The sequence below is a fragment of the Alligator mississippiensis genome, chromosome 6, assembly GCF_030867095.1.
Source record: "Alligator mississippiensis isolate rAllMis1 chromosome 6, rAllMis1, whole genome shotgun sequence".
Taxonomy (NCBI): Eukaryota; Metazoa; Chordata; order Crocodylia; family Alligatoridae; genus Alligator; species Alligator mississippiensis.
The window spans coordinates 27729595-27755966 of record NC_081829.1 but is presented as its reverse complement, the minus strand read 5'-3'; the positions used below and the strand labels follow the sequence as shown (position 1 = coordinate 27755966).

General features: G+C 43.3%; 1 protein-coding gene and 1 long non-coding RNA gene across 2 annotated transcripts in view; one reads left to right on the top strand and one right to left on the bottom strand.

The window, feature by feature from the left end:
- LOC132251142 (uncharacterized) overlaps window positions 1–26372 on the bottom strand; it is a 59696-nt gene that overhangs the window by 1972 nt on the left and 31352 nt on the right. The gene's annotated exons all lie outside the window — the stretch shown is intronic.
- Window positions 8237–26372, top strand: part of LOC102559938 (dual specificity protein phosphatase 13) — a 39381-nt gene continuing 21245 nt past the window's right edge. The window contains exon 1 of the mRNA XM_014601384.3: window positions 8237–8320. The gene's annotated coding sequence lies outside the window, so the exon portion shown is untranslated. The remainder of the gene's footprint in view (window positions 8321–26372) is intronic.

Sequence of the window (26372 nt, the reverse complement as noted above, 5' to 3'; positions counted from 1 at the left end):
AATTTCTCTTAGGAAATGACATCTCTGCATGCCAGAACTGCTGTGGTTGTTCATTTATATGATGGAAGAATTCTATCTGGCATACCTGTGATCATTTCACTTAGGCCTGCTTGTTCTTTTCCCCTGAAAAACACCCTCCTGCATTTTCCTAGATCAGCTAGCATCTTGGACAATGCTTGCTCCATCACCCTATTAATAAATTCTAACTTGATTATTTATAGGAGTTGTTGACATCTTACAATATGTTCCTATAGTAAACAAACTATTTGGGGAATGGACTTAACCACCCCCCCCCCAAAAACCCTCATGGGGTGCTGTGATCCTATCCCACCAGTAGATGGCAGTAGAAACCCAGGGCTGAGCTAAGGTGCACAAACCAAATGCTAGGGAGGAGGTACACAACACACTTAAAATCCCACACATGCTCCTCAAGTATTTCCAGCTCTCATTTAGGAAGGTGAATCACCACATCATACTGAACGCCTTCCACTAGGGCTTGAAGTACAGCAACTTGGAAATCATGAGAACAGCTTTCTTGTTTCACTCTGATTTTTTTTTTCAAAGAAAGTAACAATATGACCAGAAGAGGAAGATAAATGTGCTGTACAACAATATAAAGATAAAACAATTAATAACTCTTCCTCCATAGGAGAGCTGTGTTTTACTTAGGGGACTGAGGTGCAGGAAACTTCCTGGGATTAATGACCAGCTGTGAGGAACAGATTGGCCAAGTCTGCACCTCTGGCTATTAATTCCATCTGGTCATTAATCCTCAGGAAATTCCCTGCATTGAACTCGTTATTGCTAGTTTAATCTTGGGGGGGGGGGGGGGGGGTTAAATCCTAGGAGCATGCGGCTTTTTAATGACAGTTTCCACAGACAGTACTGTACCCCAAGCATTCCAAGGTAATTAATAACCTAGCACCTTACCCAGTTCCATTGGATGCCTATTTGCAGCACCTCACTTTTCTCATTGCTTGCTATTTATTCAGTGGCTGTTTACTCAATTATACAAAGAACTGTACATATAAAAAGGGCATAATTCATAGCTGGTGCAAATCCGTGTAGCTCCACTAAAGTTAGCAGAGCAACCCTTGTTTATACCAAACACAACTCTGGTTCCTTTCAAACCTTAGCTTCTCTCTGTTCTTGCCTTTCACTGGATGCTGCCTGTAGATCCACAGAGGGAAGGAGATCATGGTTTATAATTAACGCAATTAAAAATAGAAGTTGAATAAACTGAACGCAGCAGTTGTGTAACTAACTCCTTAGGAGGAAACGAAGTGGTATAATTCAAACAGAAGTAATCCAAACCAGCACAGCAAAGGAGCTACAACTTCAAGGCAAGTACTTTTAAGCTTGTTTACCAACCCATGAACCCCAAACTTAATATGCGTCCTGAGCAGCGTGAAAATTATAGCCAGCTATGTGAGTAGTGGAACAACTGCAGCTCTAGGCCATGTTATTGTCTGCATCATCATGCTCAGAAACTGTACTGTTTGGGGTGTTATTTTCCAATTAGGAGTCCCAGGACAAGCAACATGCTTTCAAAAAGATGCTTAACATTTGATTTTTTTTTCATTGCCAGTTCAGCTAGTATTTAAGGATATAGATATTTTACCCAGTAATAACAAACTTAAAAAATTCTATTGGGATTTTACTGATTCCCTGATGATGTTCATAAGAGCCTTGTCTGCAAGGCAGAAACTGGCTGATTGCACTAGAGAATCCATGAAACACATTATATACAAAATTTCATCAAATTTAGCTGGAAGAAGAGAGAATGGTTTGTTTTTCTTGGCTAACTCTGTATAATTTTACACATATTAAGGGTTATTTATAATCAGGGGATAACTTTCAGACAGAAGTGTGATTTTTGCCTTGGCAGCTTCCCTTAGAAGCTGTGGTTACTGACAGAACTGCATATATTGTAGGGCTGTGAAAGCCACTATGACTTTCCAGGTAGTGGGAATAGCAATGCACACCCACTGCATCTTGGAGAGCAAATAGCATAGAACTAGGAAACTCACTTAAATAAATCCCTGATAATTGCCTACCAACAGACATGCATGTCTACATGGGAAATTACACTCAAAACTTCCAAGATAAAAAGGATGGTGTCTGTCTATTTATAGCATTGCCTCACTATGGCAGGAATTCAGAGAAAAATTCCAACTCAGCATGCAGGACTTTCCACATCTGCTCCTGTCAAGATAAAATCATGGGTGATTTCAAACCCCCACCCAGCTCCCTGCACCTCTGCAAGGAAAGACACTAGCATGGTACCATTCACTTCCCACCACCCAGATGACTCAGGGAGATTCCTCTTTATGCAGTCTGCACTAGGATAGGAGGAACAGCTTGAACCAGAAGCAGAGAGATGCAAACCACTTCCCCCTCCAGCCCCATCAAATTTGTCCCTATAATATGAAACTGCTTTACCTTCTCTGTGCCCCTTCTTGCCCACCACAAGGTTTCCCTAGGCCAGGACATACAGAGATGGAGGAGTGTCTAGTACCATGGTGCCACCAGAGCCAGACTGCCAGGAGCCAAAGTGGGTGGACAAGAACATGATCTCTTTAGCCTCCTCATCTTCTGTTACCTCTGGAATCAAGCCCTATGGCCTTTTTCCAGAGGGGACAAATATCCATCTTGACTAGAATTATGAAACAGTCTCTGGGAGGGAACTGGGTCCTACAGGATTGCAGAGCACACTTGGTTTTCCATAATCAGTGTGACAAATGAAGGCAGTTTTTAATACATCTGGCTACTGAGACTCCTGTACTTTGCTCCTTCTTCTTCTCTTAGCGTCATGCTCTTTTCTTCACATCTTCTACCCTAAGTTCTCTCTCAAATGTGGTAGCTTTCCTTCCTTTGAGAAGCAATATCTGCTATATATTTACTCCATGAGCCTATTTGTTATTCCATTGTCATGCTGTCTGGGAGGCAGGGAGCAGAAGTTGCAGGACCTGACGCTACCTTTGAGGTGCAGGTAATAATTGTGTGCATCTGTTGTTGTGATTACTGCTTCAACAGGTGGAAAACACACTGTTCCTCTGATAGATTTGCAGCATTCTGCTTTCTTTGCTTCTCTCTTCTCTAAAGCCAATCGTGTGCTGTTTCTAAAATAATAAACACAGCCTTACCACTGCCACAAAACCATGTCCCTTGGTAAATATATTTTATGGGAATGAAATATTAAAGGATTTGAAGAGTTATTCATTCAAAGTAAAATATGAGCAGTAAGGTTGGATAAGGAATCAAAAGACTGGTCTGCTTCCTTTCCCTTGGGCCCATAAAGGCAGCACTGCCTGCACTTTAGAGATGGATAGTGGGGAATTACTTAACCCAAACTGATGGAAAGAAACAATTCAAACTATAATAATACAGCATGAAAGTTTCTCACATTACATCTATTCCCCGCACCCTGGCTATGTTCTGCCCTCACTTGCACATACACAACTTGCATCAGCTTCAGAGGGGAATTGTGTCAGGCCAAAATGAGTCTAATTGTCATTCTAAATCATCTCCTAGGTCTAGTTGATACATTCTATCCCAAAGGACTGTAGATGGAGGTATTTCCACTCCCCTGGACCATAGAAACATTTGGTTTTCTGGCTTTGCGAAAGACTTCCATTTGCAAGAGTTTTGCTTTGAATTTCGTCTTCCTACTTGCCCAAGTTTCATTTTCAGGGTCATAAGTTAATAAATGCTTCCATATTTTTCTCTTCATGTCATAAAACTGACCCAAGCTTCTCCAAAAACACCACATACCCTTCCCTTCCGGGGTTTGTTTGTTTTTTGTTTTGGTTTGTTTTTTTGCCCAATCTGGACCCAATTCCAGGATGCTAAAGAAACTTCCCAAACAGAGACTCAGACTTCTGTTTTCTCTCCCCCAAGTATTTCACCCAGCTTTAGATTTCACTATGAAAGATTCACACTGCTCCAACCCTGGCTCCATATCCCCTCTAATACTTCAGTTCATTTCCTGCACTGAAACCACACAGCACTCCTATGCATTGGCAACGTGTACCCCCTGAGATTGGTGGTGCTCCCCCTGCGACTGGCCACCACCACTGCCAGTGGTGCCTGCAGGCGGTCACTGCTTGCCAACACCCTCCCCTCACTGCCGACACAGCCAGAGGCGTCTGCAGGCAGTTGCCTATCACTGCTGCCCGCCGCCGACACTGCTGATGGCGTCTGCAGGTGGTCGCCAACCGCCAGTCAGTGCTTGTCTCCTCCCCACTGCTGCCACTACCATGGCCACCTGCAGGAGCTTCCCACTCACCACTACCATGTCCCTGTCGCCACCATCACTGCTGCTGCCTGTGGGCAGTCACCATCCCTCCCCAGCCTCCAAGGGCACATGTTGTTGGCACTCCTGTGGGATGAAGGGATGCATTTATGAAGGGGGTTCAAATTCACTTCCATTCACCCCAAAGGTATGCATCAACACAGGAAATTATATTGTCACCAAAATAAAGTAGCTAGGATATCACTGCTGACCCACCAACCTGAAACAGCTTCCAAAAGCGGGCTACAGCATAACTCTGTGTCTACTTTTTATTACAAAAGAGATTGATGTGCTTCTGTTCTCATATTGGCAATTTCCCTTTGTCACCCAGCTTCAAGAAAACTCCATTTAAATTAAGTAACTACCCTGTTCTTTAATGGGAAAGGAAATACACTTTCATCTACATTGTTCTATGTATACATATGCATAGTAGATGTTTATAATGTTTTTCAAAATATGCAGTGTTTATTGGAGTAGACCTAACTCTACACTCAGTGACTTCAATAGATTTACTTTAACATAAATGAAAGCCAAATTTACCCAGTGAGGACAGTATGAAAACTTGTACAACTCAGGAGACCTGATCTAGGTCCTGATTCTGTTACTGATTCCATATGAGCAGACTTATCTGACTCATACTATTCTCCAGATTAATATCTTGTATCTTACTCAGTTTACTATCTTTTGCTAACATTTCATGATTACTCTGCTGCTTTTTAATGGAGGCAATAGGATTGGTCTAATGATCCTACTGCTTAGTATTCTGCACTTGGATGAAAAAAACATGGGGTCAATCCCTGGGGTCTTTAGGAATGTGATTGACAGGCAGCTTGCATTGCCCTACAGTGATGCCTGAACTCAGTCCTACAATATCCCATCCAACCCTCTGTGACAAAAGAGAGGTTACTTTGAATGGGCCTCATAAATGAGATAAGAAAAAAGAGAAAAATGAGATGATTTAGATGTGGGGGTGAAAAGCTCACTGGCCAAGTTTGCAGACAACACCAAGTTATGGGGGAGCATGGTCGTGCCAGAAGATAGGTTGCAGATACAGGCAGACCTGGACAGGTTGGAGAGTTGGGTGGACCAGAACCAGATTAAGGTCAACACTCAGAAGTGTAAGGTGTTCCATCTGGGGACCCACAATACCCAACATACCTACAGGTTCGGTGGCAACAATTTGACTTGCACCACAGCCAAAAAGGACCTAGGGGTAGTGCTTGACCATCACATGAACATGAGCTGGCAGTGCAATGCTGTGGCCAGCAGGGCAAACAACACCCTGGTTTGCATTAACCATTGCATCTTATGCGAAACTAAGGAAGTGATACTCCCACTGTATGCTGCACTGGTGAGACCACAGCTGGAATACTCAGTCCAGTTCTGGGCACCACACTTCAACAAGGATATGAAAAAACTTGAGAGGGTCCAGAGAAGAGCCACTCATATGATCTGGGACTTGTAAGACAAGCCATACGAGGAGAGGCTGAGAGGGGACTTGGTAGAGGCTTACCACTACATCAGGGGAGTACATCAAGAACTCGGTGAACGCCTGTTCCCTAGGGCACCCCTGGGGAAGACCAGGAGCAATGGACGCAAACTCCTGGAAGGCCGCTTCAGGCTCAGTTCCAGGAAAAACTCCCTCACAGTCAGGGTGTCCAGACTGTGGAATAAACGCCCTCCAGTGGCAGTGTAGTCACCTACACTGGAAATCTTCAAAAGGAGACTGGACAGTCACCTCACTGGGGTCACTTGATCCCAGTTGTCTTTTCCTGCCTAGTGCAGAGGAACTGGACCCAATGATTTACAAGGTCCCTTCCACCCCTAACTATCTATGAATCTATATAAAACTCCTTGTCATCAGTTAAACAACACTCCAATCCCACTTAAGCTATGTATTCTCCACTAGGACTTTCTTCTCACAAAATGCTGTAAGTGTAGGCAAAATTCAAATTCTTTTCCTCCAAATACTATTTGAGTTTAAGAAGAGTCTCCTTAAACTCCAACAGTATAAGGTATGATAGCTGCTAGTGGCCTCATGCCACAAGACAGAGATGCTTTTCCAAAAGGTCAGATATTTTAAGCAAAAAGGACAACCACAGCAGTGAATGCATCATTTCCTGATTGTGTGTTAACTATTTTTGGTAATAGTTGATTAGCACGTCACACAGTTCTTTGTGTAGATATCATTCCTTTACAGAGCAAAACTTGTTCTTTTCTTATATTTTGCTTATACATTTGCAGCTTTTTTAAATAATTTTTAGTCACTTTAGAAATATGGCTAAATTAGAAAGATTTTTAATCCAAAGAGCTAGCACAAATGCTAGAAAATTCTGGCTAAGTACAGGTGTTCAAGAAGCCCATGGAGGAAGCGCTCTAACTTTCAAGCTTTATTCTAAGCACCTATGGACTTGACAGAAATGGCAAGAACATGTCAATTACGTGGATTTATGATGCCATTGAATGGGACATGCTTTCTTAAGCGCCCAAGAGAAGGTGGGGGGTAACTGGAACCTTGGCTGGGCTCCAGGTGTCAGCAGGGAAGGGCAATGGTAGGAGGAAAGCAGGTGATTCACCCTCCTGCTATGACCCAGCATTCCCACTGCTCTGGCCCAAACCCCTTTGTGGGCTTCACAGCCATAATGACCTGAGAAAGTGAAGACCACACAGGGTGGCCTGTGGTAGCCTCAGCTCCTCCCACTGCCTCTTCCTTCCCCCTTCTTCCCCTGTCACGGTTGTGTGGAGTTGAGGTGAACCTTACTGTTATGATTGCATGGTGTCCTCGTGCACGGTCTGACTCACTAGGAGAAGTGTCAGGAGAACTGGCCGTGGGTTCTGAGGGTCGTGCCAGCACAGCGGCCACTTGGCTGGTGCTGTGGGGTGGGGGGTGCTCCATGCTCCGTGCTTATGGAAGGAGTGCAGAGACATATGATAAGACTTGGTTTGGAACAGCTGCAGCCCCTGTGTGGGGAAGTGTCACGGGGCCTCCCTCCACCTTCTCCTCCTCCAGGCTGCGGGTAACTTCTTTGGAAAACCCCTGGTCCTATGAGTGTGGGAAGGGGTGTATACCCTGTTCTTGGTGAGGAAACAAGACAGGTACCTGTAGAACAGCATGCTCTGCCCCCAGCCCAGAGGCCACTTTCTAGTGGCAAACACACAGTAATAATGTCTCCTCATCAACATGGTCTTGGTGAGACACTGCTCCCAGTCTCTGCTGTGACCCTTCACCTGCATCTCTTGGATAATACTGTTGGACATTTGATGGTCTATTTGGAGCTGGTGCTGGATGTATTCCTCCAAGGGGGCAATTGTAAAGGTCTGAGGCTCCTGTGGAAAATACATTGCAGCCAAGCTGCCTAGTACTTGCTTATCCTCTTTCATACTCACCTGCCATGCCTTTGATGTTAAAGAAATCCAAAAGAGAAAGAAAATATTGGGAGGTGGGTCTGCCAGACCTTATGGCAACCTAGTTATCCATCCAGCCTCTTTGCAGGGATCCTATGTCCCCATACCCTTCCCCTACCACATTAAACATTCCAAAGTGCAAAACTTAGTTATAGTCTCTGCTTAGTGCACCTACACAGTCCTATGGGCTACTATTGACTGCCCAATGCCTGCACCATGGACTGTCCTCAATAACTGAGCTTAAGTCTTCATGGGTTCCCAATATCTGGTCAGTCTTTAATTTTACTTCCCCGCTTCTGACCTCAAGGTAAATTCCTTCCCAGATCGCTGTCATGGCTATCACTTGCGGCCAGTATCCAATTAATTGCCTGAGTCCCAGTGCTACTCCCCATTAACTTCAGAGTACAAACAGCAAACCACAGCCAGCCCGACACACTGCCCTGGCTGGGTTCCTGTGTTCTTTCTCCACTGAGGGAAAAATTCTGTCTCCTCTGAGCGGTTCCCTTTAGTGGGCTTTCTACTTCATCCCCTCTTGCAGGTAACAACCGAGAAGCACGGCACTCACCGGACTGGTTCCTTGTCTTCCCCTTCCAACACTCCCACGCTGGTTCTCAGCTTCAGGTAAGTCTCACAGCCCTCGTTTCCCTCCTGCAAGTCCCGTTGACTCCCTGACTGAGGTCAGGCAACTCACCACACCTCCGTGTGGCAGCATGAACTCCTGCTGGCATCCCCTCTCCAGGGAAAAAAACCCTCCTGACCCTCGGGCTTTTAACTTCCAGGCTAGCCACCAGAGCCTTTCAAGGCAGCTTCCAGTCACTGCAGGCTCTGTCACAGACTCAGTGGGAATCAATCAAGCTGCATTCACATGCTGCACTGCTTTATTGTCTTTACTTCACCATACAACTAAGATGCCCTGTTCCCTGCAGTAGTCCATCCATACTCTGTCCTATTGTGATGAGGCATGACTGATGCCCTGTCATAGCAATGATATCCTTTATTTCCCCAAAATGCCAGTTGTGTCCCCATGTTTGTCTGCTGGGAGTGGGCAGGCTCGGTTCATCTGTGGTCTGCAGCAGTGCCTGTTGGGGGTCTTGGTGTCCATGGGCGGGTGAAGGTCTGGCTGCAGGAGGTGCGTGGAAGGGTGGATGGATGCATGGACAGATGGAAGTAGCAATGGGCATGCGAGGGTGTAGCTCTCACTACATAGTTCTCACTTCAGAGGCTTGGGGCCTCTGCTCCCACTTTACCTGGGCTTGGTTGCTTAGGTTACCTCCAGAATCTCTAATTGTCCAGGGGCTTTCAGCTGATGGCCCATGATTCTGGCAATTTCACCCCCATTTCTCCCTTCCTTGGCTGTAAAATTCAAGGGTCTGCAGCCCACATGCTGCCTTAGGATCATGGGGTGTCTCTATACTCACTCTGGCTTGCAGCTTCAATACCCACCTATAACCAGACCCCCGACACACTGACCTACTTAGGTGATCATCTCCTAGTTACCTGATCAGTAAGGAAGAAGAGCGGGGAGTCAATCTGTACTGAATGAGAATGAAGGGGAAAAGAAAAGGGATAGTAAATATTTAGGGCCCAACACAACCACCCTTACTTTACACCCTTGTAACATAAGTGTAATGTACGTTAGTGGATGTTAGTATAATGTACTCTATTAGTGGGATGTTATGAATTTCAACCCTAAATAGTACTTGCCAAATTTTACTAGATTTCATTTTTTCACTTTCACCTTTTGTTTTTTCATCCTTTACTGGCACTGTACAAAGTCCTTGTTTGGAGGAAATTTCAACATAAATATACATGTCACAAGTGAGGAGACACAAGGTAACACCCTGTCAACTGGCTGTTTTGCATTACTATGAAATCATTTTGAAAAGGAAGGAGATTACAAAAGGGTTTATGAGACAGAGATAAAGAGAGATCATCTCCTCTCATTACGTTCCATCATCCAGAGCTGTAACCCTTTGGCTAAATACAGACAGCCAAAAAGCCCAAGGCTGAATTAATTCAATCATTGTAGGTTAATCTGAACTGCATAGATTGAACTGTTAAGCAAGTGAACAGACATCCACTTTTGATTCTGAAAAGGCAGCCACATGCCTGCAGTGGCTCAGGCCAGAAGCTGGAGGGCACTAGAGCATGCCTCCTTGCTGGGCTGGAGCAAACAGCTTGGGCCAAGGCTAGCCCATCCACTTTGCAAAGGGAGTTTGCGGGGGAGGTGCAAAGCATCCTGGGATGCTGAGGGACTGTGAGTTAACTTGAATCTGGAGCTGAAGAACAGATACAAAAAGAACTATTCTAGTGTCAGACCCAAAACCATGTGCTGGTTCAGATCCAAGGCTCGAATGCAAACACTCCCCTAACTCACCCAAATTGAAAATTTATCTTAAAGGTTTTATCCCTTCTCTACATGAAAGTGATTTTTGAATGAACTAGGCAGGTCCAGAGAGTTTTTGGTTCAGAGTTGAGAACTAACCTAAGTCTCAGGCAAACACAAACTTGGTTTGAACAAGACATCAGGGCATTATAAAATACTTCTGACTATAAGCAGCCGCTTACTGCATCAGATGCATCTGAAATCACTTTGGAGAATACAAGATGGAGAGAGTGGATATTATGAATTGTAGGTACTGGAAACAAGAAATACAGTTTACTTTTTGGTTAGTTTTTTCCTAAGAAAAGCTCTAAAACAAGGGCAGGCTAGAGATGTACCTTATAGATTAAGCAGTACAGTACAAGGACCCAATCCTGCTCCACGTAAAACCAAGTGGGATGTTGGCAGAATGTGACCTACTGCAGGTTGTGATGGGATCTCCTACAGATGTTCATTACGGCGCTCTAACTTACAACACTGAAGTCTAATACCACATCCAGCCAGGGTTATGTTAGAGCAGGAGTTGCCATTTTTACAATGTTCTCTGTACCCTAACCATCTGTTTCATTCCATCTGTAGAAGGCTTTCTGCGTGCCCACCATGCAATAAGTTTAACTTCTGTACCTGGCCACTATGACTACAATCAGCCATGAAACAAAAACTGATCCATTCCCATTTCTCACCTCTACCAAAAGGCTTAGCAGTGAGATTTTACAATGTTGGCAAAACAGTTTGCTTAGGTGGGTTGCGGTTTCATCTATTTCCACTGCATCTTTTAGATTGTGTGAGGACAAGACAACTAATCTCAGTCTGTTCAAACTCAGTTTGACCTTTGTACTAATTTGATTTATTATTTTTAGCTCTCAGATGGTGCATTATGTTATACCCAGAAGTCTGATTATAACAGGCCAGTTTTTTAATGATTTATGAGGGGCATCTGGGATCACATGGGTAGCATATGCATCATGCCACTATGATAGCAGCAGCTTTTATTGATCCATACCAATGTTCACAGAGACATGAGAATGTCAAATTCCGATAAGCTTTACTACAAACCTGATTTAACAGGTGGTCAAGCTTGTGCTGAAATTGTCCGTAGCACTTATTACAGGAATAAAACAAAACAGCTGAATCACTTCCATCCGTTGTATTGTAAGATGATTTCCATTCCTTTCTACTGCTCCATTTCTCCCTGTCAGTGAGCAAGGAAATATCTGGCACACTTCCTTTCAAGAAAAGTCCCAGTAGAAAGAACACATGCTATTGGAACCACAGTCGTGAAGGCTCTCTGAAATGCCAACTCTTGGCCTTTGCAAGTGGCAGTCATGCTGTTGTAAAGGTTCAGAAAGCAAACACAGAAGTTGTCAGCACATTAAATGCAGGCTGTTTTGTGACAATGTCTCACAGCAGCAGCAAAATGAATTTTCTACTTTTCTTAAGTCCATCTAGGGGGCTGAGAATAGGACACAGAGAACAAAGTCCTAAAGAATAGGGTGTAGAGCTATGTTTTAGTGCAGAAGGGGGTCATATTTTTGTTTGGGTTTACACATGTAGAATTTGACTGAGTTTTATGATCAAATCAACACATCAACTGTATGTAAAATTCATTCCAAAGCACCACAGTTCTGGCCAGGCTACTAACTTCTGGCAGGACCTATGGTAAATCACATAATTTCTCCTTTCTCCTACTATAAAGTTGAGCTAGTAGTGTCTTCCTCATATAGGATCAATTTAATAAGGGCTGAAAGGGGCACTGAAGTGCTACAGAAATGCCACTCAGCACAACTGTCGCCCATCTCCTGAGGCTCCCCTTTGTTCTGCACACTCACTAATTTTCCAGACCCCTACCATGTAAATCTAGAGCTATACCAATCCCCTGCTCCTGTATCCAGGTGGTACAGACTGAATGGTACTCTACAGCTTGGAGCAAATTCTATGAGTCACAAACAGAGGGCAGTAAAGCTGCAGATAACTCTAAGGGCATTTGTACCTGCCATAGGGGTTTACTTCAGTTTAATTCTCCCTAAATTGAAGCGGTGGCTCTTTGAAAACACCACTTCAAATTCAGGAAGAAGTAAACCCCCGTGGCATGTACACAAGGGTTGGGCCCAACCCTTACCTGCCTCTCAGGCGGCGGGCAGGGGAGGGCGAGTTGCCGGCAGGCTCAGCAATTCCTGAGCTGGAAGAGTGTGGGGGGGCTGGTGCTTCACTCCACACAAAAAGGCAGCATCCCCCAGGCAGCACCCACCCACAATCACCTGGCTCAAACGGTCCCAGAGGACACCACAACTGCAGAGGGAAGCAACGGGCCCCCGCGCAGCTCAGACAGACAGGTTCTGGGGAGAAAAAAAAAAGATCAGGCTTGCTGCTTTTTGTGTTTTCCTTCAGTGGAGCCTGCCTGCACAGTCTGCTACGAAGCTGCCTGCGTGGGCTGCCCACACAGCCCCTGAGATGCACAGGGCCCAATGCTTCCCTCCACAGCAAACTAAACCACCTCGGAGATGTTTTATTTTGCTGCATCCCAAAGTCATTTAATGCGCATTACGCTGCCAACATGTGTAAACAGCTGCACCATTAAAGTGGTGCAAAAGGGCATTATGTTACATTAAAGGCCAATTTTGTGGCGTGTACAAATGGCCTAAGACTGGCATTGCAACTTAACACTTAGTGCAGTTAAACTTTAAGGAAATACATGTTTAAGCAGCTTAGCATGCGTTAAGCCCTCATGGCATAGCAAATTTGCTCCCTTTTGGCAAAGGTTTTCTCTTAGGGTGCAGACAGAAGTGCAGCTCCCAGCCATAGCACAGAACAATTTTTGCAGAGCGTTCTAAGTTACAATGTTACCGCAGACCAAACAGAAGTTCACTATTGGTTCCAGGGGGAGGGAAGTCTGGGTGCCGGCTGGGAGCCCACAGGTTCCCATAGCAACAGCCACAGCTCTCTGCCAGTGCTCACTGTTTTCAGTATGGGAGGGGGGAAAGGCAGAGGAGGCAGCCCATTCTTGAGGCTCCCCAGGTGGTGCTGAAAAATTGGAGCCCACCACCTTGGGGGCAGGGCTCAAATACACCCACCCCACCCTCTAGCAAGAGCTGAAAAACTCCCAGGCTGGACTTCCTCCACTCCCTTTCCCCACTTCCCATTCTGAAAACAGCAACAGGCTGTTACAAAAGTTACAAAAGATGCTACATTTTGAAACATCTTTATCTGATACCTCCTGCAATGAAGGGTTAGATTTTCACTTGATCAGCCATTTTTAAGCTATTTGCAGCCATGAGCTTGTGTTTGGTCACAACTATAAACTTCTTTCTGTGGCCAGATCAGGCAAAAATTGTCACTGCCATCTGTACCTTTAATATATACTAACTGCATGCCAATGAGCTACTCCCTTCATTAGCAGCCTTCTCACAGTTGCAACTTCTCAGGACAGCTGGCTGTCCGAAGGGGACACGCCATACTGTTACAAGTTAATACAGGACAAAAGAGCTTCCCATTGTACCTGCCAAAATAGTTCCTCAGCTGTAAACTCTTTGGGGCAAGAACTGTTTCCTTTAAACCAATGGAACTGAATCTAGGATCTCTGGATCTCAAAGCATGAATTTCTATTTCCCCAGCTAAAACACCCAGCTACCAAAGGTTCATTTACCTCCGTATGTGACCTAGCTAGTAGCAGACAGGAACAGAGAACCACAATAAATTGGTATGTATCACAGTTGTGATTTGGACAGTGCTTAGCAGAATATAGCCTTGTACTGTAGGTGCTACTCTAAAAAAATAAGATTAACAAAAATAAACACAGTTAGGTTTTTTAAACATACTGGGTAATGACTGGCCAAGGTGACCTGCAAAACATGAGAGATGAAAAAGTAGGGAGTAAATCTGGAGGCTAGAGATGTACCTTACAGACTAAGCAGTACAGTACAAGAACCCAATCCTGCTCCACATGAAACCAAGTGGGATGTTGGCAGAATGGATGAGGAATTACAAATGGTACTGTGAGTGGGCACCCTTTATCCGTGTCCTCCATTCCCTGCACTGCCCTCCTCACTCGGCTGCCACACTTAATTAGAGAAGAAATAACAAAATTAGAGTGGCTGACAACCAGATGGTGCGGTGCTGGAAGGCAAATGTTTTGGCCTCTGCTAAAGGGCTCTGCCTCTCCTACACTCTGTCCTGACCCCTCTTGGAGTGAATTGAGGCACATTTATCTTGTTAAGGTCTGAATCTTTGAGTGGAGAGGCAACTTGCCTTGACCCACTTGCCAACAAGTTTACACTCAAGGTTTAGCGACAGTTAATAAGCTTCTCCAGTCTGGATTCTGTTCACTGTCCCGACTGGTGAAGAACAAATCTATAATGCCCCTTTAGTTCTTTTGTCCCCTACTTTATGGCTTGGGTTCCTCAGTCATGATTCCTGGGAAACCTAGTTCCTTTTAGTCTGGATCCTTAGAGAAGCCATTTTAATCTCTGGCCCTCTCCACACTGTTTAAGGCTATCTCAGCCTCCACACACAGTCTTTTCCCACTGAGACTCATCCTCCAGTGCGTAAACACGGTTGCTTCTGGCTCCCTTCTTCCCAGTATAGCCCCAAAGTCCAACTGCTGCCAGTGGGTTATCTCCGGGAGTCACCCCAGCTGATTTCCTTCTGGCTCCCAGTGTTGCTCTCCAGCCGGCATCTCTCAGGTCTCTCACCCTCCTCCGTGCCTCCACATGGATTTACAGCAGGTCCCTCTTGCTGTCTCTTACTCCCCTTCTGGAGAAACAGCAGCCAGCTGTTTTTCAATAGTGCCTTCTGGCTCTTCTGCTAATCAACACTGGCTCCCGCAGCAAGCCTCTGCACTGGCTGGGGAATCCCCTCCTCTTTCCCAGGGGAGTTTGCCATTGCCAGACATGAACTGGCAGGATGGTTCCACCCCAGGTAGGTAACTTCCCGCTCACTTCTAACCCTTAGAACAGGGGCTACAGGTGGACCCCTGTTACAAGTACCAAAGTAGCATGTTCGCCTTCTGTTATCCAGCTAGCTGGGATTTCCCTTTTTCCTGTATGTTGCCTTCTCTTGTTGCACTGGTTGCACTTATACATGAAATAGTGGAGAAGCAAGTCATCACACTATGTTCTTTGCTGCTACTTTGGGAATGACAGTTTCATCCCAAACACCAATAGTGGCTGCTAACAAGAGAACATTTTCTGCTACTGGAACTAAACTTGTGAGGACAAGATGCTAGCAAACTGCTTCTCCCACCCAGTCATGACACTGAGGTGCAGCACATCACTATAAATGAAACTTTTTCAGCACCCACAGCTGCACCTGTTTTGAAGAAACTGACCCAGAGGCAGAATTTGTGAATGATCCCCAACATGTGCTGCTTCTCTGCCAGAATACCCAAAACAGACTTGCTAATGATAGGCATGAGCATCAATGAGGAGGCAAATAGGTATCACAAGGACAAGGAACTGCTCACCAGTTACTAAAACTTGGATAAAGGAGTCTTGGAATGGCCCTGATATGGAAGAGATTGAGAGAACCATTGGTTAGTAAAATGGAGCCTTCTGGTCATTGCCTATTCAGATCAGAATCGAAATTCCACATTTGTCTTCCACAAAGCAAAGCTGAGTGAAGCTAGGGAATTGCATTCCCTGCTGAGATTCATTCTGGTATAATATTCCTAAACCTATAATTAAGTACAGGGATGGATCACTGGAAAAATAAAAGGATATACCCCACCTGAGACCTGGATTTGATCTTTCTTATGTTGGTATAAATCAGGAGTAATTATGTCAGTGTAAAACTTCCATCTAGAGGTGAGCTCAGAATGTGACCCCCAAAATTTAATCTTATCTACAAAGCAGAGCCATAACAGACACTAGCTTCATTCCAGCAGGAAGTTTGGATTAGGAGGAGGAGATTTTTTGTTGCTTAACTCTGCAGGTTCAAATTCTTTAGTGTGATAAGATGGCCATCTTGAATCTGGGCCAAGGTGAGGGAGAGAGATCTAAATTAGAGGTGACTATTGGCCAATTAAGGCACAAACCTTCTCCAAATCTGCAAGTATTTGAATGGCTGGAGTCCATTACAGAAAGATGAACTTGTCATGGTATTTGAATCCAGATGCAAAGTTTCCCAAAGTTCAGTGGATGAACCAAACATGACATTCCAAACCCAATATTAGAAGTTTCCTGGCTCTCCCCATTCCAGTCACAGCTCATATGATGATACATGGGCACTAGAAAATTCACTGAGTAAATGGAGGTTACCTCAGTTGGCTGTTCCTTAGACATTATCCTGAATAGCTCCATATCCACGCTAGCAAAACTGTGCTCTGCAGTTTCCACACTGGTCTCACTCCTGGAGGGGAGGATATAGTGTGGGTAGGACTTGGGCAGGTCTTTAGTATCACTTTCTCTTTCTAGAGATTTAAAGGAAAAGTGCACATGTTCTCATGATACCTGTCTTGCAAACAGGGGCAAAAATACTGACTGAATGATACTATGAAATTCTCTGAGACTAAATCCTTGTCCTAAGTATCAAGTGAAGCTCACAGCTGAGAGCAGTATTACCACTTCTGTCAACCTTCCAAACCTGAGGGTAGCAGGAAACCCAGAGGAGAGGGGTAAAACAAGCTGAACATGTTTTTATATACATAAAATAATAGCAAGTACTTCTACTGACCCCACAATCAAACCGTCACTTTTGGTTCAGCCTTCCAAAGACCACAGAGTTTGACTGGAGGCCCAGTTTTATGAAATAACATGAAAGATGTAACCTTATCTGTAGAAAATACAGTATAAACCTTTTCTTCATCTCCGCTGAAATGGGCAGAAGTAGCTGCTGACACAGACAGAAGCGCTTTACAAATAAAACATTTGAAATGAGTCATTAGCAGGTTTTCTTGACAATGACTGCAGCAGCTGGGTAATTTTCACATAAAGCACACTGGACCACAGCAATGTTCCTAGTGAACATCATGGAGTCTCTGGCTCCTCTCCCCTATCAGACATAGGAGATTCTCCTTGAAGTAGGATCAGTGTTTTCTGTGTGAGTAAAAGATGAGTAGTTTGAACTTTTGAGTGTCACAACAGAAAAGCTTTATCAGGAAGGGCAGTCCTGTGGCCAGCCCTGCTGTTCTGTAGGCCATGCCCAGGCCTACTCTCCTTTCAGAGGTTCTCATCCCGGGCTGTGTGCTTGGCATGGTTACCAAAGAGCTCACTGTGCTGGTATTTCAGCAATATCACTGAAAGCTAAGCTGTTAATAGCTTTGAAGAATGAGACCAAAGCCTTACAACAGGAGTAGAAGCTGACTGGAAACTAGTGCAGCATCAGATGCAGGTTTTGGCTTTGCTCCTGATTACCTAAAGCAAAGAGGCAACAGCAGGCACATACTGAACCAGCTGGAGCCTTTGGGTTTTTGCATAACAGTACATGTTGCATGTGATGCTGTACTGGGTCCTAATGGTTTCCCTTTGCCACTCAGATGGGTGGGATCAGGACTGCTCAGCAAGAAATCCCTGTCAGAAACTGTAATGACCCCACAAGCAGCCTGCTGGAAGGCCCAGCCCTACAGCCGCTCTTCTGTCAGTTCTTGCTCTGCCAAAAATCCTACCATCTTCAAGGGAATAAGAACTGAAGGAGAATTGACTGCAGGAGCTGGCGTATGCTTCTTCCTTCACTTTCCTGCTAAGAGCCAAGTTCAGGCCCTTAGGGCTCTGAGTTTCTCTTGCTCCAGCTGATGACCTCACAAACACCTAGAGCAGGGGAGGAACACAGCTCCCTGCACAGCTTTAAATGTTTGTATTTCCCTGCAAATGCTCATGACATCATTGACACTTGAGGACCTGAACTCTGGTCTTGGCAGGTAAAAGCCTTTTGGGTCACCTTACATTGGGGTTCCTGCTCTTGATGAATATTTATTTAACGATTGCTGAATGGCTACAATTAAATGATTGTAAAGCACAGCCTAAAATGCAGTGGTAATAAATTCTTAATAGCTGATGCTATAACAAGCAGTTACAAAAAATATATAGTAATGTGTAGATTGTTAACACAATGTCTGGGCTTGTTTAATGCAGGGCTTTAAATAGTTACAATGCATGCTATTAAAACGGCACATAAAATTCGTAAGTAGTAAATAAAGGGTCCAATTCAAGCAACAAAATATTTCCAGGCTTCAGTAGTGCAGAAGCCACAGAAGATTGATTTTTGTGAGCATGCCTTCTGCTGTGTTGCCTGTGGCTATATGGACCCCAAATCATACTTAAAGCAGAGTGGAATTTTTCAGTTCCATTTTACTTACCGCTATGTAGGAACAGATTAGAAATGGGAGTCTGTAAACTCTTGCTCTGTTGCAGTAGCAGTCAGTGGACTCAGTTACATGAACAAGAACTAGTCCCATGAGTAAAGGTTCAAAAGATTAGGCCCCTCTGAACCTTAACTGAACTGTGTGAATCATGTTAATTCATTGTCTAGCAAAAAACAGCTCCAGGCTCCTGTTCCTGCCACTTCACACTGATGAACTGTATTTAAGAGGTCATCAGCCCATTCAGAGCCACTTCAGTATCTTGCTTTTCAGGGTCAGTCACTTTCTGTGCATTATAGAAGCTCCAGTTCTTGTTGCTCAGGTCTTTCACACACTCCCTCAGCTATATTCAGAGAAACCCTCAGGTTATGCTTTCTAGGGACCAAGAGATCTGGTTGTCTTCTGCCAGATTGATAGAAAGGCTACCTTTTATTTTTTTGGTAGGACCATAAATAGTCCCCCTCAGTTGACATGGAGTAAGGTTCAACTCACTTTAAGTTATGCTATCATAACCTGGTCACATGGACAGGATGCTTAGCACCAACAACGTACTGAAGGACAGGTCTTCTCATGAAAACGGGGTTATATAAAGAGGAACCTAGGAAGTGCCTTCCCACTATATGGGGAGCAAGAGCAAAGCTATTGAAACAGATTCTGACAAGTCACCCCAGGGCATGTGGTCACCTTACCCTAAATGTGCAGCTGGGCTAAAGTTGTCAGTCTGGGAGCCCCTACTAAATTTAGAAGTGCTATTCAGATTACATCCTCCAGCTGCTGGAGAGATTTTCTTACAAACAGTTGGCTGCTCAAATACCCTGTGCATCCCTAGAAACTGCCAGTGTCTCGACTTTCAAATCCAGCCAGCCCTACCTCAATCATCACTGTAGTTGATTCATACTGCCTATATCCCACAACACTCCCAGCAATCGATAAATTATGGCTCCAGAGAGACTATCAGGTTAACCAGCAAGAAGGAAGAACGATGATTGCAATACTTGTCATTTGTGCAGAGATGTAACAGATGAAGCACAAACATATGTTACCTTAAAGGAATTTTTCCAAGGGATAGGTTTTCTGCAATATGTCTATCTGACTTTGAAATATTTGATTGGCATGAACCTGATTTGACCTACTTTGGCCAAGCCCAGGTCTCCAGCCTGGTCTTTTACCATCAGAAATAAAATATAGTCCATCTAAAGTATGTTCAAGATGACATCTTAAATAAGATGACAGGGTTACAATATGAACCAGTCTGTCAAAAAATGAATGCTGAGCATTGGGTTTGCAGGGTGAACAATCAATTAAATATTTACTGAACTAGCAAACTATACCGTTCTACAAATATATAGACTCAAATATATAGATATTTTAATCACACTAGTATTTCATGGATCATTGAGACAAGAATATCAATGGCCTGAAAACTTCTTTGTTTGACTCAGAAAATATACAGCAAAAGGCTAATGAGGTAATACTTTGCTAGGGGAATGGCTTCAAATTTAACTCATAGGGCAGAATAATTCTTCCTGAATCAAACACAGTATTTTGTAAGTCTTTCTGCCCCTATGCTAGTCCTCATATGCAGCTTAGGGTTTAGAAGAAAGAAATGACACCACCTGGTCATCATTCACCCTGCCCGTGAGTATTGCAACTTAAATACATTAAGAAGAAAGTAATATGAGTTTCCCAGGACTGGGATTTATGTTAAGGAATTTTATGTTCTGGCCCTCTCACATTGCAGTCCCAAACAGTGCTAGATACTGAGAAGCATAGTTTGGTGCATCTGAATACAATTAAAACTGAGCTGGCGTATCTGCAATAATACAGTCCAAATGGGCATACTTTGTTGCTTGTCCCATTCACCCAAATGGTCATGGAAAAATTCTCACGCAAGAATTACCATGAGAAGAATGAAAGAGACAACATGAAAAAGCATCAAAACAGTTTCAAGGCTGTTTTAAAACAATACAATAGAGACAATACACAGTCTCCCTGTGAATAGCTTACTGCTTTAGTAACTATGCTTCTGTTTCCCCATCACTGCTACTTGTCTCATTCATCTGTGTCTTGTCGTTTAGACAGCAAGTTCTTTGGGGCTCATTAGCTCTGATTTTCGCCACCTGGCACACTGAGCTTCCCCAAGCTCATGGGCCCCAATAAAAATGCTAAGGAAATAATAAACAGTAATGTTTGGCCAAGAGTTGTAGTGCTAAATGTGGGAATCACCAACCATGCAACATCTATGACCTATGTTTGAGAGGAAGTCAGAGTTGATGATCATAATGACCTTCAGGTCTATGAAAGGATTGCTCAGTTACAATTCTCCAGCTAAAATCTATTTATATTTAATTAAATTGTATTACACAGTTCAGCTAAAATTACTACCTCAAGTACAAACTGACTCAAAATTAATCTAAATATAGTACTAACATTTCTCTTGCTTGGTTAAATAATTACTATGATACACTTTCAATAGGGCAAAGACCAGAAATATCTTATATGAATATCATTAAGAGATGGGCAGGCAAGGTTCTTTGGGTAGATGTGATAGCTTTTATTAGACCAACTAAATAGTTGGAAAAAAATATTCTTTGCAAGCTTTTGGGCACAAACACCCTTCTTCAGGCATAGAGAAACTGCTCATATTATGCATTCTCAAAGGTAGAAAAGAAGCTAATTTACAACATGCAGGTCTGTGAAAATGCAAATGAGTGGTAGATTGGAAGACAATAGGTAGAGCTAGGAAGGGAGGAGAGAGAAGGGAGGGAAATGTGTGAAGGAATGTAAGTGGTCAGCTGAAGGCAGGTTAACTGGGGTTATCAGACAGCAGGCAGGTTGCAATGTGTCATAAATGCAACGTTTATATTTAGAGTTTTTGTATCCAGTAGATTTATGAAGTGAAATTTGTAGGCTCATCTGTGAAAGGTGTTTTGTAAATTCCCTTTGAGGATTAGAACTGAGAGATCAGAGAGGGAGCGATTGTCTTGTGAGAAGTGTGTACCCACAGGTGATTGGATATTTTTGTCTTCGATGGATTTTTGCTGTGTGTTCATTTTGGTATGCAGTTGTTTGGTTTCACCTACATATTGTCCATCAGGGCATTTGGCGCACTGGATGAGATATATTACATTTGTGGAGGTGCAGGTGTAAGATCCAGGAACGGTGGTGATTCTGTTGTGGGGTGTGGTTACTGTGGGAGTGGTGGACTTGTGTTGACTGGTTTTACATTTCTTGTCCTGGCCTGGCCTGGATCTATTTGGTGTGGCTTGGGCCATAGGAAATTTGTTTCTGGTGATGAGGTTAGCAAGGTCCAGTGCTTGTTTGAAGCTAGGATGGATTGTTCTGGAAAGAAATCTTTAAGATTTGGGTCTTCTTCTAGGATGGGTTGCAATCGTTTGAGGATTTTCTGTATAGGTTCCAGGGAAAGATAGTATGTCATAACTAATGGTGTGCGTTCCATGGGGATTTTCTTTTTGTACTGCAGCAACTCTTTGTGTGGTATCTGGGTGACTCTTTCAAAAGTGCAGTCTATCTCTGTGGAGGAGTGTCCTTGTTGGGTGAAAGCCCTTTTGGGATTTGTGAGGTGTTGACTGTGGGTATTCTCCTCAGTGCAAGTTTGGTAGTATCGGAGAGTTTGGCTATATACTACATCTTTTTGGTGCATTTAGGGTGATTACTGGTTCTGTGTAGATATGTATGTTGGTCTGTGGGTTTCTTCTATATGATGATTTGTATTTTACCATTCTGGGTATTGATCATGGTGTCTAAAAAGGAAATGTTTGTGCTGGAGTATTCAAGAGATAGCCTGATGGAGGGGTGATGATTACTGAATTTGTGATGGAAATCAGAGACTGCAGGTGTTCAGCCCAAATGATAACATTGTCATCTATATATCTTAGGTATAGCATGAATTTGATGGTGCAGCTCTTGAGGAATTCTTCTTCCAGGTGGGCCATAAAAAGAATGGCACACTGTGAGGCAATATGGTGCCCATAGCTGTGCTTATGGTCTGGGGGAAGTGTTGGTTGTTGAGATGAGCATTTTAAGATTGCGTGGTTCAACATGTGCAAAGTGCATCACAAAAAACGAAATAGTTAAAAGACTTAAACAAGCTAAAACTAAGAGGGATTAAACTAGTCATTAAATACATATTTTTAAATGATTTTACAAGTAGCTCCGCATAAACACATTGTTATTTATAATCTTTATCCTCTCATTAATTGTTTTAATGTACAACCTCCTCTTCAACAACCTGCCTAGATTACTTTAGTTAGACAAAATAACTTAATTTATTTCATTGTTTGGTTTATAATGGGCATTTCAATAAAATGAAATATAATTTATTTGCATGTGTGAATTTACTGAGTGAAAAGTGGTATATTAAAACTTGAGCTGAACAAATGGTTTGGAGTGAATAATTTATTCAGCAAATTTTGCCTCATTTTCTGTTTGTAAATTTTCTATGGAAAGCTACTTATTTTCTTCAATGTATTCATTATTGGACATTATATGCAGAATAATCTCTACAAATAATTATCTGTCTGTAAATCATTCATACTTCATTTGTTGCCCTTGTTCCATATTTGACATTTCAGACATATTGGTTAGCTTTCATTGGATACAAAGGTCACATGACATCATTCTAATCTCTGATAGATTCAAATTGCAGGTGGGAATAAGTTCTAGATTTTTTTTCTGTGAATATAGTATAAGGCTTCTGGCACACATTCCTTTAACACATACATGGCAGGAGGTGGGATTCTGGGATTGGAGATCAGATCCCAGGCTCCCCCTGCACTGGCATGTTGAAAGCTGGGTGCCTGCAGGGCCAGGGCCAGGGCCAAAAATCAGTCAATTGTTGGCCCCAGCCCAGACCTGATACACATTCAATTTAGAGTGCCATTGAAACCAGTCAAAAATATTCTACATTAAAAGTGTTCAACATTTTATGGCACCTGGTACCAAATGTAGCACCCTTGGCATTTATACCACCATTAACACATTAATCATGGCATAAAGGTAATGTATGGAAGGGACTTAAGAGTTACCATTTAATTGAATATTCATATAAAAAACTAGAACTCTTGGTTCCAAAATTATACCTTTTATTAGACCAACTGGAAAATGGCAAGAAAATTTCCTTTTCTGCAAGCTTTCAGGATCAAGGTCCCTTCGTCAGGCTCTGGGAAAAGTTTAGATGTTACAGGATGGTAATACGTCCCCATAGGTAGGAAATAAACTTCATTTTTGCACAGAGAGAGCTGAAGATGGAAGGTTGTCCCTCTGGGTCCATGAGAGTGTCTTTGTGAGCTGTGCTGAGTAGCTCTTTGATGTGTAGATCAGGTAGAATTACTTCCCTGGAGGTGTCAGATGGCAGGCAGGGAGGCAAAACAAAAAAACAAAAAAATTTCCTTGTTGTTCTGCAATGAAGTTTAAAATCCAAAAATGGCATTTTCCAGTTGGTCTATTAAAAGGTATAATTTTGGAACCAAGAGTTCTAGTTTTTCGTATGTCTTTTTGTCTCAGACAAACATGGCTACCAAGTACATCCATTGAATATTCATAGCTTTCAACTTGTTTGCTAGAATAAAAAAGTGAGTCTGAGCATAGCTGAAAGGTACACAAGGTTCCTTGGGTGAATTTGATATCTTACGGCATTTAAAGATTGTTTTGAGGAGTTCCATCCAGCTTACCTGGAAAATCTAGGAATTAATCTTTTATTTATCCTTAGGATACTCTTCTTATAAAACAGGGGTGTCAAATTCATGGGCCAGATGAGTGGTTCAGGGCCAGTCCACAGGCCAGATTGGGCCCATGGACCAACCTCCCCCTACTTTACTCTCCCTGTCAGCACACATGGTGCCTGCTATGGAACCTGTACCACATGCAGTGCCCATTCCAGCCAGTCCAGGATCTGGTCCACATGCACAATACCTCCTGGACTGATCCAGGCAAGTACCACGTGCAGTGCAGTCCTGGACTGGCCAAAGTAGGTGCCACATGTAGCGCAGATCCTAGACCAGCTAGAGTGGGGGCCACTTGCAGTGTGTCCAAGGCCCCACATTCAAAGCAGGTCTGGCAACATGTGGGCCAATTCAGACCCATGGACGTTACCAGATGATGAGGCTCCATGAGGCGCACAACAGGGATAAAAAAGTGCTTGCTCTGATGAGGTATGAAAGTTCTTATGTTCCAGGACTAAGTAGAGCACACACGTTTCACTGAACTTCCTGGTCAACATGCTTCTGCTCTCTCCCTGAAAGACCACTCCCTGGAGACAGCTGAATCAGAACTTTTCCCAATATCTCTAGTACTAGGGCAGTTCTGCCAGATACAGCAGTGGTAAAAGCATTAACAGGGGAATAATGATGATGTTTTTACAATGGTATCATACTCGGAACAGGGTTAGATGATGGGATGATAAAAAGGAAAGCTTATGCCTGCCACCCCGGGAGGGAAATGTTTTCATGGTAGCCCAACAGTCTGGAATGTGCTAATGTAGAAAAGTTCTTTTGGGAGAGGCAAAGTCTCCACAATGCAGTCAATTTCTGACATCTCCATGGAGGCTGTCAGTAATTTGAAATAACCCTAGTGGGTTTATGACATAGGCACCTCTCCACTGAAATTCAAGCAGTCTGTTTCTTTTTTAAGAAAATAAATGATTGTTATTTTGAAAAGCTGCCCATTCCTAATATAATTAAATGGTGTGATTCCTGGAGGGACCACAGAAGTGAGTTGGAAGTTATAAAGCTGCCTCTATCTCAGTCTCATTTGGCAACACAATCCACATGCTGCTATCCAAAATGCTCATGAGACTCCATTACTACAGGAAACCTCAGAGAAGCAAGATAGATCAGAGCTTTTGGCTTCCCAACCTAGGCTTGGCAATACTGAAGCATTTTACATGGAAAGAAAGAAAGAAAGTAGAAAAGATAAAGGTCAGCAGTAAATAGCAAATGAAGGCCAAAACACTTTAAAACAGTCTATGACTCAGAAGTGCCTCAGATCGGTCGTTAGCCAAACCACATGGAATGGGATTTGTCAAGAAAGGGAAGGTATTGTGGACAGGCAGGATCAGAAGCAGCTCTTATTCTTGAAGTTCCTACATGGAATGACAGATGGTCTTGTAGTTAAGACACAGAAAATATGAATACTATTTCTGCTGTAGAAGTCTTGTGTGACACCAGGCATGTCACACAGGTGTTGGAGATCACCAGCTGTAGCCTGGGGTAAAATTGGACAAGTAGCATGCTACTTCTAAAATACCAGTTTTTGGTCTTGGACTAACCAGCTGCCAACAGCAAATATCAGAATAAAAGAAGCACATCCATTACAGAATTTTCAGGTCTCTCTCTCTTTCACAAAGTGCTCAGAGATGCACAAAAATAGCTGACTTTTTATGCCAAAATTTAAATTGGAGGGAAATGGTCCATTTAAAGAAGGATACTATTTTGTAACTCATTCCAGAGAAGATAGCTCTTACTATGGCAGAGTGAGATCTACCTTGGAATATTTGTCCCAGATTTGAGAAAAATAGGTTTTCCCGGAATAACTCAGTTGTCACTACCTTATCTTACTTTCATTCCACCGGGGAAGAACATTCTCCCTGAGCAGAACAGTATCTGTGCAAGGCAGTAGTGGAGGATAGAAGCAGTTCTGACATTCAGTTTAAACACAGTGAGTTAAAATTAAAGGGGAAAAAGTAACAGTAAGTGCTGGTGAAAGAACCTGGAATGTTCTCCACTAAGACATGTAATCACCCAAAGATTACATTCAACCTAGTTCATGCAAATCAAGATTCTGCCTCACTAAGTAACTAATGTACCTTAGCCATGCCCTATAGGGATCAGCACCTGGGGCAACTCAGAAGACTTCATGCCCATTCAGTCTTCTGTCTCCCCAGAAAGCGCCAGCAACCAATTAGCACCATCTGTGATGTGGCTACTTGTTCAGTTTAGTTTCTAGAGCCAGGCAAAAAATGATGGATGACTTTTTCTTCT